This window comes from Hevea brasiliensis, chromosome 2 (assembly GCF_030052815.1).
Source record: "Hevea brasiliensis isolate MT/VB/25A 57/8 chromosome 2, ASM3005281v1, whole genome shotgun sequence".
In the NCBI taxonomy this organism is placed as follows: Eukaryota; Viridiplantae; Streptophyta; class Magnoliopsida; order Malpighiales; family Euphorbiaceae; genus Hevea; species Hevea brasiliensis.
The window spans coordinates 82,262,960-82,275,957 of NC_079494.1; positions in this window are offsets into that span (position 1 = coordinate 82,262,960).

Consider the following 12,998-nt stretch of genomic DNA (forward strand, 5'->3'; position numbering starts at 1 on the left):
CTAATCATAATTATCTCATCAATCATTCTCATAATTTTCTCATATTTCAAATCTCATCCATACATTTCAATTTCATAATCATTTTCATACATTTCCATTCATATGTAAACATTCTCAAATTACATAAGCAAAATTTTTAAATTTCCTCAATTTACATAATATACAAATTAATTACAATTTGCTAATTTATATTACAATATAAGAAATAAATAACATACACAAAATACATGATATGCTTAATGTGAGCCCTATCTACATGCATTGCTGAGGAGGTGACAACCTTGAACGCTCTGCAGATCAGAACTCCAAAATCTCTGTTAGTATTTGCTGGGCTTTAACTTCAAGACTACTGGAGAAAACAATTCCATCGCGCTAAGCATTGCTGCTTAGTGGTGCAATAATATAACAAGGAAATAATATACAAATAAAGATAGAAATAATACATAATTTAAATGATTAAGATTTATTTATACTTCACATGCGGTTTCTAAAATTTTTATGTTTTATCCTAATTTAGTCTTCTTTGAAAGTGTTTATTTCGCCAATGTACAGTAATAATGTACAAAGAAAAAATGATCTGAAAATAATAAATTTATGCTTATATTATTATATAAGTCACATTTGCAATATTTATTTATGTTATAATTTTCTTTGCTAATCTTTTAGCACTTTCTCTATACTTGCTAAGTTGTCTCAGATTATTTCATAATAAGTAAATTTTAATATCGGTCTAGTTCATTTCGATTCTTTCTAATAAATAACTATTCTAATTTATTTTAGGTCATCTTACTCATTTATTTAATTTCAAATATTTTTTTTATTACTAATATTCTTAACTTATTTCAATAAATTTCACTGCCCAAGTAACCTATGACAGGCTGACTAAACTGCATAACGGGTCGTTGGCACTGGACACCGCGGTGCCTCAGGCCGTCATACCATAGGACGCAGAACGTCAACCACGTATGCAGTCATTATGGCTAAAAAGGCCATGATAACACAATCGGGCATAAAAGCCATAAATGTTGGCATAAAGCCATGAATACGGGCATAAAGCCATGAATATAGGCATAAAGCCTTTCACAGTACTGCTAAAACAATACCCTATTGGCATGCCAAACTATCCAATCTGACACACATGTCTAGGCAATACGAGGGCACATAATATCATTAAATATTAATATATTGTGTTTTATGACTTTATTATTTCATGATAAATTTCATAATTTATACATTCATCATAATATTCATACATTCATTTGATCATTTATATAATCACAATTCATATCAATTATCCTTTTATAACATTGTACTCAAAATACTTGTAACACCCTCCCCGTAGCAACTCCGTACATTCTACTGTTCCGGTGACCGGTGTCGGTCCGGACAGCTAGAACGTCCGGAAAAATATTTAAACTATAGTCGGGAATCATAATTAACTCAAATATTAATAAGAAAAATTTAGTAAAAATTTTAGAAATAAAATACAACCAAGTCAAACGAGCCGGTGCCCAAGCGATGGGTAACCAGAGGTAAGTTGCGGTTCTCGCAACGAGGAGCCCTATACCCGGGGGAAAAATTATAAAATAATTTTTGGGACTCCAGAGAAGGGTTATTGAGGTTCCTATGGCATTAGAATGCCAAGAAAATACCTAGAAAAATTTTTCAATCGCTACAGACAATTTTGACCCGTTAAGCCAAACAGAGGGCATTTTGGTCATTTCGCCTTCAGAGGTGATATTTGGCCGACTTGTCCAGTTAAGTAAATAATTATTATGGCTCAAAATATGAATAAATATTGCTAAAAATTAAATTGAAACTTGATAGAAAAGAAAAGAAAGAAAAAGGAGCTTAATTGGGAATTATGATGTCATGCTTAGGTAATTAAAAGTGTATTGGCCAATCAAATTTAAGCAAGTCCATTAAAATGAAATAAAAATGGGTAATGAGGCAGAATTCTAGAGACCCAAAACCAGCTCCCTCTCTTCTTCTTCACGCCACTCACTCACTCTTACCCATTCCACCATTAACAACTTTTCATCCTTCATCTTTCTTAGCTTTCTTCCACTAAAAACCCTAACTACCAACACAAAAATTCATTCTATCATCTTGGTGATTATTGTGGGAGCAAAAAGAAAAGGAAATCAAGACTTTGAGGAAGGGAAAAATTCTGCCACTTGAGGTTAGTGCATTTATATCTTAAAAACTCATTATTTTCATGGTTTGGGACTTGAAACTAGTAAGGATTGTGATTTAAATTAACAAAAACTTATGTGTATAACATCTTGAATTTTGTCTGCCCTAGCTATGGAATAGGGGGAAGTGTTTTGATGAGCTTAGAGTGGAATAGAAACCATGTTGAAGTGATAAACATATGAGCAATGCATTGGTAGCTACTAAGATACATGGCATAAACCATGAATTTGAATTAGGGTTTGGAAACGTGAAAATATGACTTGGCTTAGGAAATTATTAGAGAGCATTTTAATGGTCAATTAGTGACCATTTTAGGTAATTTGAACAACAAATAGACAGAAGAATGATATTGCAAAGTGAGGATTGCAGGCTACCCTAGGACAGCAGCATAGGGACCGAAAATTCAGTCCCTTTGCACTGCCATAACTTGGGCTGTGTTAGTCCAATTGGTGTTTGGCCAATTGGACATGAAACTAGGCTTATAATGGCACATTTTTTCTGAAGAAACCATGCCCAAAAGACCAAAGCAAGAGGACCAAAACTTGGCCCCAATACGGATACCCTGCAAACAGCCCCTGCAGAATGACCAAATGAATAGTAACTGTTCATTTGGCCATAACTCACTGTAGATTTGGTCAATTGACCTGAAATTTTTACAGCAACAAGGTAAGACATAGACAAACAACTTTCATGAAGAAACCTACCCCAAATTATGACCAGAACCTAACCCAAATGGCAGTCACATTTACTGTTCAAACCTGCAACTCTGCAGATTTTGATTTGAGCAGTAATGTTTGGATGGCTATAACTCTCTCTAGAAAACTCGGATTTAGGCGATTCTTGAACCGATGGAAACCTAAGGCATAGTAGAACATTTCATATGAAGAAAGTTAGACCAAATTATGAACTTAACTTGGTCAAATTACTGACCAAACTTGGACCAAAAATCTGCCAGACCCAAAATCTCAAAGATGAATAAAGGCACGTGAACAGTAAACTTATTTTGGCCATAACTTGAGCTACAAAACTCCAAATGGAGTGATTCAAAAAAAGAAATTCAACTAGACAAAATAAGGAACGTTTTCTATGAAGGAAGCTTTGTCAAATTCCAATAGTAAATCGACTAATGAAACAGTGCAACTTCGGAGCACCAAAACCGAAAATTGGCAATTTTGCCAAAATGACCTAAGCTTTGAGAAAGTGACCAAAACCAACAAGTTTTAAATGAAAAATGTAGTATGTTTGAAGTGCCAAAGTCAATGTACATATTTTCTATGCAAAAGTCAACATTTTAGTTGACTAATGAAGTGAATAGTGACATGAAAACTTGAAATAAGCTTGGAAATGGATTTGGTAATTAATTCCAACAAGTTTTAAATGCAAAATGTGGTACATTGGGAGTGTTAAAACCAATGCACCTATGATCTATGCAAAAGTCAACTTTTTGTTGACTATTGAAGTGAATAGTGACATAAAAACTTGAAATTCAAAAATTGAAGAATTCAAAAGTATCAAATGCCCTAGTAAGCCTAATGTGATTGGTTTGGATAGGTTGGCATGCCAATAGGGTTCTGATAGCAGTACTGCATATGATGTATGGCTTCATTGTCATTCTGTGATGTGATAGCCTATGGCTATACTGATTATGATGTTTTACTTGGCTTTATGCCTTATTGCTTATATGGCTTATTAGCCATTCTGTTTGCACACCGGGAGACACATTGTGACCGATGGTGTGACGGCCCGAGGTACCAGTACCAGTGCTAGTTTACCCGCTTATCCAAATCCGGTCAATTTGTATAGGTTACTTGGGCATGGAAAAGTATAATCGTAATTGAACCGATTGTTAAAGAAAATACGAAAATTAAATATCAGAAATGATTACGATAGAATACAAAGAAACTCAAGATCATGAAGAAAATAAATAAACAAAATGCATGAAGAAGTTAATATCATAAAACGTAATTAGCCCTCGACTAAACATTAAGTTAGTAATTATTCATTTATGAACACAATGGCTAAGAAATTATGATTTTTATTTGCATATTATTTCTTTCTATTTTATTATTTGCACCACTAAGCTTTATGCTTAGCGTCGCTTTTGCAACGCTGTAGGTATCAAGATTGACAGAGGCCGTGATACCACGATTCGTAAGGCGGTTCACGCTCGCATAGTGTCTGTGTCACCTCACTGTCAGCAGTGCATTGGTAGGACGCTATATGTCATTTTGGTATTTTGTAATTGATTTTATTTTTTCATATGTATTTGAAACTTATGTAATGTATTTTGATATTCATGTAAATAATGAAAAGTGTGGTTGTAAATGGAAAAGTGAATGTTTATCTATGATTTATGCATGGTATCATATGAGATTGATGAATGAGAACAGAGATTGAACATTGTTGAGAATTTGATAAATGGAGTTGAGATGATGTAAAAGGAAAATAGGAAGTGTTTTTCACAGTTTCAGAAGAACTGTTTTCTCCATTTTTAGCAAGACTACGATTTTCTTTAAAATTTTCGAAACCTCAAATAAATAGTAATTTCGATAAATGGCTTAAAATGAATTATATTTCACAAGTTATATTCAGAACAATGATAAAAATATGAATTAAGATAAAATAGAGTGCTCAAGACACCGAGTGGCATAACTTGCTCGGCCACAATCGTAGTCGGGTAAGGGGTGTCACATTTAGTGTTATCAGAGCACGGTTTAGGCGTTTCTGGGCCTAGATTGAGTCCATACCATGCATTGCATTTGTAAGAGTCGAGGTGACACTAATGCAGATCTGTTTATCTTTCTTATTTTGAATAGGATATGGACCCTTCATCTCAGAGAGCCGTTGAGGAGGAAGTGGAGAGTCATGCTCCACCTGCAGCAGCTGAGACTGGGGGCATTAGAGAATCTGCCCGCCACTCAAGTAGAGCTCGCCAGCCTCCACAGCCATGTTTCAGCAAATGGCCGACTTCTTTAGACAAATGGCCGAGTAATGCCAAGACCACCACCACCACCACTCCACAGTAAATCACACCGAAAGGTTAAGAAAGTTTGGGGCGTGGATTTCTATGGCAAGAGAGAAGATGACTCATTGCGGTAGAATTGGTTGAATGTAACAGCAGAGTACTAAAACAACTCCACTGCACTCCATAGCAAAACCTGGAAGCTGCCATCTCTTTGCTGCAAGACGATGCCTATGAGTGGTGGGACACGGTGTCTAGTGAAGTGCAGCCAGAAGCTGTAACTTGGGACTTCTTTCTTTCAGAATTTAAGAAGAAATATGTGGGTACTTTATATCTGGAAGAGAGAAGAAGAGAGTTTATTAACCTGAGGCAGAGACAGTTGTCAGTGGCCGAATATGAGAAGGAATTCGTAAGATTGAGCCGCTATGGAAGGGAGATAGTCCCAAATGAAGCTGAAAGATGCAAGAGATTTGAAGAGGGACTAAATGACAACATCAAGATCCAGCTCACTGCCTTGGGAATCACTGACTTCACTAAGTTAGTGGAAGCTGCATTAAAAGTGGAGAAAGTGAGAGTAAATGAACAAAATAGAAAAGATAGGCAGCGTAAGAGGGAATTTGGACCAGGACAGTCAAGTATACCAACTGATAGTAAGAAGTTTAAGGGTCCTAGTTCCCAAGATTAGACACAGGGCCACAGAGGCCAAATGGGAATATCTATAGCTAGTTCCCCGGGCACAATAACAAGGGGATCAACTCTAATGCCTGAATGTATGCATTGTGGTAGAAGACACAGAGGGGAGTGTCGACTGTTAACTGGAGAGTGTTTCAAGTGTGGGGCTACGGATCATTTCATAAGAGATTGCCCTCAGAGGAGTGGTTCAATAGCTCCGGTACAAGTTGATAAACCTTCCTCGTAGTTCAAAGGGGTAAAAGATCGGGTAGAGCAGAAACGGCTGACATTTCACAGAAGATTGTTTCTGAGACCGTTGAAAAGCCCGAAGTCAGGGTGGCACCACAAGTATATGCTATGGAAGCTCAGGAAGAGCCAAACCCAGACACTGATGAGGCGATACAAGGAAGTGAAGAAACAAGGAGGTAGCAACTCCTCGATTACTTAAGTCAGGTAAATTTCGAGGACGAAATTTAAATTAGAGGGGAAGAGTTGTAACACCCTCCCCGTAGCAACTCCGTACATTCTACTGTTCCGGTGACCGGTGTCGGTCCGGACAGCTAGAACGTCCGGAAAAATATTTAAACTAAAGTCGGGAATCATAATTAACTCAAATATTAATAAGAAAAATTTAGTAAAAATTTTAGAAATAAAATACAACCAAGTCAAACGAGCCGGTGCCCAAGCGATGGGTAACCAGAGGTAAGTTGCGGTTCTCGCAACGAGGAGCCCTATACCCGGGGGAAAAATTATAAAATAATTTTTGGGACTCCAGAGAAGGGTTATTGAGGTTCCTATGGCATTAGAATGCCAAGAAAATACCTAGAAAAATTTTTCAATCGCTACAGACAATTTTGACCCGTTAAGCCAAACGGAGGGCATTTTGGTCATTTCGCCTTCAGAGGTGATTTTTGGCCGACTTGTCCAGTTAAGTAAATAATTATTATGACTCAAAATATGAATAAATATTGCTAAAAATTAAATTGAAACTTGATAGAAAAGAAAAGAAAGAAAAAGGAGCTTAATTGGGAATTATGATGTCATGCTTAGGTAATTAAAAGTGTATTGGCCAATCAAATTTAAGCAAGTCCATTAAAATGAAATAAAAATGGGTAATGAGGCAGAATTCTAGAGACCCAAAACCAGCTCCCTCTCTTCTTCTTCACGCCACTCACTCACTCTTACCCATTCCACCATTAACAACCTTTCATCCTTCATCTTTCTTAGCTTTCTTCCACTAAAAACCCTAACTACCAACACAAAAATTCATTCTATCATCTTGGTAATTATTGTGGGAGCAAAAAGAAAAGGAAATCAAGACTTTGAGGAAGGGAAAAATTCTGCCACTTGAGGTTAGTGCATTTATATCTTAAAAACTCATTATTTTCATGGTTTGGGACTTGAAACTAGTAAGGATTGTGATTTAAATTAACAAAAACTTATGTGTATAACATCTTGAATTTTGGCTGCCCTAGCTATGGAATAGGGGGAAGTGTTTTGATGAGCTTAGAGTGGAATAGAAACCATGTTGAAGTGATAAACATATGAGCAATGCATTGGTAGCTACTAAGATACATGGCATAAACCATGAATTTGAATTAGGGTTTGGAAAGGTGAAAATGTGACTTGGCTTAGGAAATTATTAGAGAGCATTTTAATGGTCAATTAGTGACCATTTTAGGTAATTTGAACAACAAATAGACAGAAGAATGATATTGCAAAGTGAGGATTGCAGGCTGCCCTAGGACAGCAGCATAGGGACTGAAAATTCAGTCCCTTTGCACTGCCATAACTTGGGCTGTGTTAGTCCAATTGGTATTTGGACAATTGGACATGAAACTAGGCTTATAATGGCACATTTTTGCTGAAGAAACCATGCCCAAAAGACCAAAGCAAGAGGACCAAAACTTGGCCCCAATACGGATACCCTGCAAACAGCCCCTACAGAATGACCAAATGAACAGTAACTGTTCATTTGGCCATAACTCACTGTAGATTTGGTCAATTGACCTGAAAGTTTTATAGCAACAAGTTAAGACATAGACAAACAACTTTCTTGAAGAAACCTACCCCAAATTATGACCAGAACCTAACCCAAATGGCAGTCACAGTTACTTTTCAAACCTGCAACTCTGCAGATTTTGATTTGAGCAGTAATGTTTGGATGGCTATAACTCTCTCTAGAAAACTCGGATTTAGGCGATTCTTGAACCGATGGAAACCTAAGGCATAGTAGAACATTTCATATGAAGAAAGTTAGACCAAATTATGAACTTAACTTGGTCAAATTACTGACCAAACTTGGACCAAAAATCGCTGCACTCCAAAATCTCAAGGATGAACGAAGGCACGTGAACAATAAATTTATTTTGGCCATAACTTGAGCTACAAAACTCCAAATGGAGTGATTCAAAAAAAGAAATTCAACTAGACAAAATAAGGAACGTTTTCTATGGAGGAAGTTTTGTCAAATTCCAACAGTAAATCGACCAATGAAACAGTGCAACTTCGGAGCACCAAAACCGAAAATTGGCAATTTTGCCAAAATGACCTAATCTTTGAGAAAGTGACCAAAACCAACAAGTTTTAAATGAAAAATGTAGTATGTTTGAAGTGCCAAAGTCAATGTACATATTTTCTATGCAAAAGTCAACATTTTAGTTGATTAATGAAGTGAATAGTGACATGAAAACTTGAAATAAGCTTGGAAATGGATTTGGTAATTAATTCCAACAAGTTTTAAATGCAAAATGTGGTATATTGGGAGTGTTAAAATCAATGCACCTATGATCTATGCAAAAGTCAACTTTTTGTTGACTATTGAAGTGAATAGTGACATAAAAACTTGAAATTCAAAAATTGAAGAATTCAAAAGTATCAAATGCCCTAGTAGGCCTAATGTGATTGGTTTGGATAGGTTGGCATGCCAATAGGGTTACGATAGCGATCGCGTATGATGTATGGCTTCATTGCCATTCTGTGATGTGATAGCCTATGGCTATACTAATTATGATGTTTTACTTGGCTTTATGCCTTATTGCTTATATAGCTTATTAGCCATTCTGTTTGCACACCGGGAGACACATTGTGACCGATGGTGTGACGGCCCGAGGTACCTGGTACCTAGTGCTAGTTTACCCGTTTATCCAGTCCGGTCAATTTGTATAGGTTACTTGGGCATGGAAAAGTATAACTGTAATTGAACTGATTGTTAAAGAAAATACGAAAATTAAATATCAGAAATGATTACGATAGAATACAAAGAAACTCAAGATCATGAAGAAAATAAATAAACAAAATGCATGAAGAAGTTAATATCATAAAACGTAATTAGCCCTTGACTAAACATTAAGTTGGTAATTATTCAGTTCTTATGAACACAATGGCTAAGAAATTATGATTTTTATTTGCATATTATTTCTTTCTATTTTATTATTTGCACCACTAAGCTTTATGCTTAGCGCGTCGCTTTTGCAACGCGTAGGTACTGAAGATTGGACAGAGGGCCAGTATACCACAGATTCGGTAAGGCAGTTCACAGTTCTGCATAGTGTCTGTGTCACCTCACTGTCAGCAGTGCATTGGTAGGACGCTATATGTCATTTTGGTATTTTGTAATTGATTTTATTTTCTCATATGTATTTGAAACTTATGTAATGTATTTTGATATTCATGTAAATAATGAAAAGTGTGGTTGTAAATGGAAAAGTGAATGTTTATCTATGATTTATGCATGGTATCATATGAGATGGATGAATGAGAACTGAGATTGAACATTGTTGAGAATTTGATAAATGGAGTTGAGATGATGGAAAATGAATATAGGAAGTGTTTTTCACAGGTTCCGAAGAACTGTTTTCTCCATTTTTAGCCGGCACTCCGCCGGATTTTCTTTAAAATTTTCGAAACCTCAAATAAATAGTAATTTCGATAAATGGCTTAAAATGAATTATATTTCACAAGTTATATTCAAAACAATGATAAAAAAATGAATTAAGATAAAATAGAGTGCTCCGGCACACTGAGTGGCATAACTTGCTCGGCTACACTGTAGTCGGGTAAGGGGTGTCACATTTAGTGTTATCAGAGCACGGTTTAGGCGTTTCTGGGCCTAGATTGAGTCCATACCATGCATTGCATTTGTAAGAGTCGAGGTGACACTAATGCAGATCTGTTTATCTTTCTTATTTTGAATAGGATATGGACCCTTCATCTCAGAGAGCCGTTGAGGAGGAAGTGGAGAGTCATGCTCCACCTGCAGCAGCTGAGACTGGGGGCATTAGAGAATCTGCTCCGCCAGCTCAAGCAGAGCCTGCTCAGCCTCCACAGGCCATGTTTCAGCAAATGGCCGACTTCTTTAGACAAATGGCTGGGGTAATGCCAGCACCACCACCACCACCAGCTCCACAGCAGAAATCACACCTGGAAAGGTTAAGAAAGTTTGGGGCAGTGGATTTCTATGGCAAGAGAGAAGATGACTCTGTTGCAGCCGAGAATTGGTTGAACAGAACAGGCAGAGTACTAAAACAACTCCACTGCACTCCATAGCAAAACCTGGAAGCTGCCATCTCTTTGCTGCAAGACGATGCCTATGAGTGGTGGGACACGGTGTCTAGTGAAGTGCAGCCAGAAGCTGTAACTTGGGACTTCTTTCTTTCAGAATTTAAGAAGAAATATGTGGGTACTTTATATCTGGAAGAGAGAAGAAGAGAGTTTATTAACCTGAGGCAGAGACAGTTGTCAGTGGCCGAATATGAGAAGGAATTCGTAAGATTGAGCCGCTATGGAAGGGAGATAGTCCCAAATGAAGCTGAAAGATGCAAGAGATTTGAAGAGGGACTAAATGACAACATCAAGATCCAGCTCACTGCCTTGGGAATCACTGACTTCACTAAGTTAGTGGAAGCTGCATTAAAAGTGGAGAAAGTGAGAGTAAATGAACAAAATAGAAAAGATAGGCAGCGTAAGAGGGAATTTGGACCAGGACAGTCAAGTATACCAACTGATAGTAAGAAGTTTAAGGGTCCTAGTTCCCAAGATTAGACACAGGGCCACAGAGGCCAAATGGGAATATCTATAGCTAGTTCCCCGGGCACAATAACAAGGGGATCAACTCTAATGCCTGAATGTATGCATTGTGGTAGAAGACACAGAGGGGAGTGTCGACTGTTAACTGGAGAGTGTTTCAAGTGTGGGGCTACGGATCATTTCATAAGAGATTGCCCTCAGAGGAGTGGTTCAATAGCTCCGGTACAAGTTGATAAACCTTCCCCTGTAGTTCAAAGGGGTAAAAGATCGGGTAGAGCAGAAACGGCTGACATTTCACAGAAGATTGTTTCTGAGACCGTTGAAAAGCCTGAAGTCAGGGTGGCACCACAAGTATATGCTATGGAAGCTCAGGAAGAGCCAAACCCAGACACTGATGAGGCGATACAAGGAAGTGAAGAAACAAGGAGGTAGCAACTCCTCGATTACTTAAGTCAGGTAAATTTCGAGGACGAAATTTAAATTAGAGGGGAAGAGTTGTAACACCCTCCCCGTAGCAACTCCGTACATTCTACTGTTCCGGTGACCGGTGTCGGTCCGGACAGCTAGAACGTCCGGAAAAATATTTAAACTAAAGTCGGGAATCATAATTAACTCAAATATTAATAAGAAAAATTTAGTAAAAATTTTAGAAATAAAATACAACCAAGTCAAACGAGCCGGTGCCCAAGCGATGGGTAACCAGAGGTAAGTTGCGGTTCTCGCAACGAGGAGCCCTATACCCGGGGGAAAAATTATAAAATTAATTTTGGGACTACAGAGAAGGTTTATTGAGGTTCCTATGGCATTATAATGCCAAGATAATACCTAGAAAAATTTTTCAATCGCTCTGAGACAATTTTGACCCGTTAAGCCAAACGGAGGGCATTTTGGTCATTTCGCCTTCAGAGGTGATTTTTGGCCGACTTGTCCAGTTAAGTAAATAATTATTATGACTCAAAATATGAATAAATATTGCTAAAAATTAAATTGAAACTTGATAGAAAAGAAAAGAAAGAAAAAGGAGCTTAATTGGGAATTATGATGTCATGCTTAGGTAATTAAAAGTGTATTGGCCAATCAAATTTAAGCAAGTCCATTAAAATGAAATAAAAATGGGTAATGAGGCAGAATTCTAGAGACCCAAAACCAGCTCCCTCTCTTCTTCTTCACGCCACTCACTCACTCTTACCCATTCCACCATTAACAACCTTTCATCCTTCATCTTTCTTAGCTTTCTTCCACTAAAAACCCTAACTACCAACACAAAAATTCATTCTATCATCTTGGTAATTATTGTGGGAGCAAAAAGAAAAGGAAATCAAGACTTTGAGGAAGGGAAAAATTCTGCCACTTGAGGTTAGTGCATTTATATCTTAAAAACTCATTATTTTCATGGTTTGGGACTTGAAACTAGTAAGGATTGTGATTTAAATTAACAAAAACTTATGTGTATAACATCTTGAATTTTGGCTGCCCTAGCTATGGAATAGGGGGAAGTGTTTTGATGAGCTTAGAGTGGAATAGAAACCATGTTGAAGTGATAAACATATGAGCAATGCATTGGTAGCTACTAAGATACATGGCATAAACCATGAATTTGAATTAGGGTTTGGAAAGGTGAAAATGTGACTTGGCTTAGGAAATTATTAGAGAGCATTTTAATGGTCAATTAGTGACCATTTTAGGTAATTTGAACAACAAATAGACAGAAGAATGATATTGCAAAGTGAGGATTGCAGGTCGCCTAGGACAAGAAAGATAGGACTGAAAATTCAGTCCCTTTGCACTGCCATAACTTGGGCTGTGTTAGTCCAATTGGTATTTGGACAATTGGACATGAAACTAGGCTTATAATGGCACATTTTTGCTGAAGAAACCATGCCCAAAAGACCAAAGCAAGAGGACCAAAACTTGGCCCCAATACGGATACCCTGCAAACAGCCCCTACAGAATGACCAAATGAACAGTAACTGTTCATTTGGCCATAACTCACTGTAGATTTGGTCAATTGACCTGAAAGTTTTACAGCAACAAGTTAAGACATAGACAAACAACTTTCTTGAAGAAACCTACCCCAAATTATGACCAGAACCTAACCCAAATGGCAGTCACAGTTACTTTTCAAACCTGCAACTCTGCA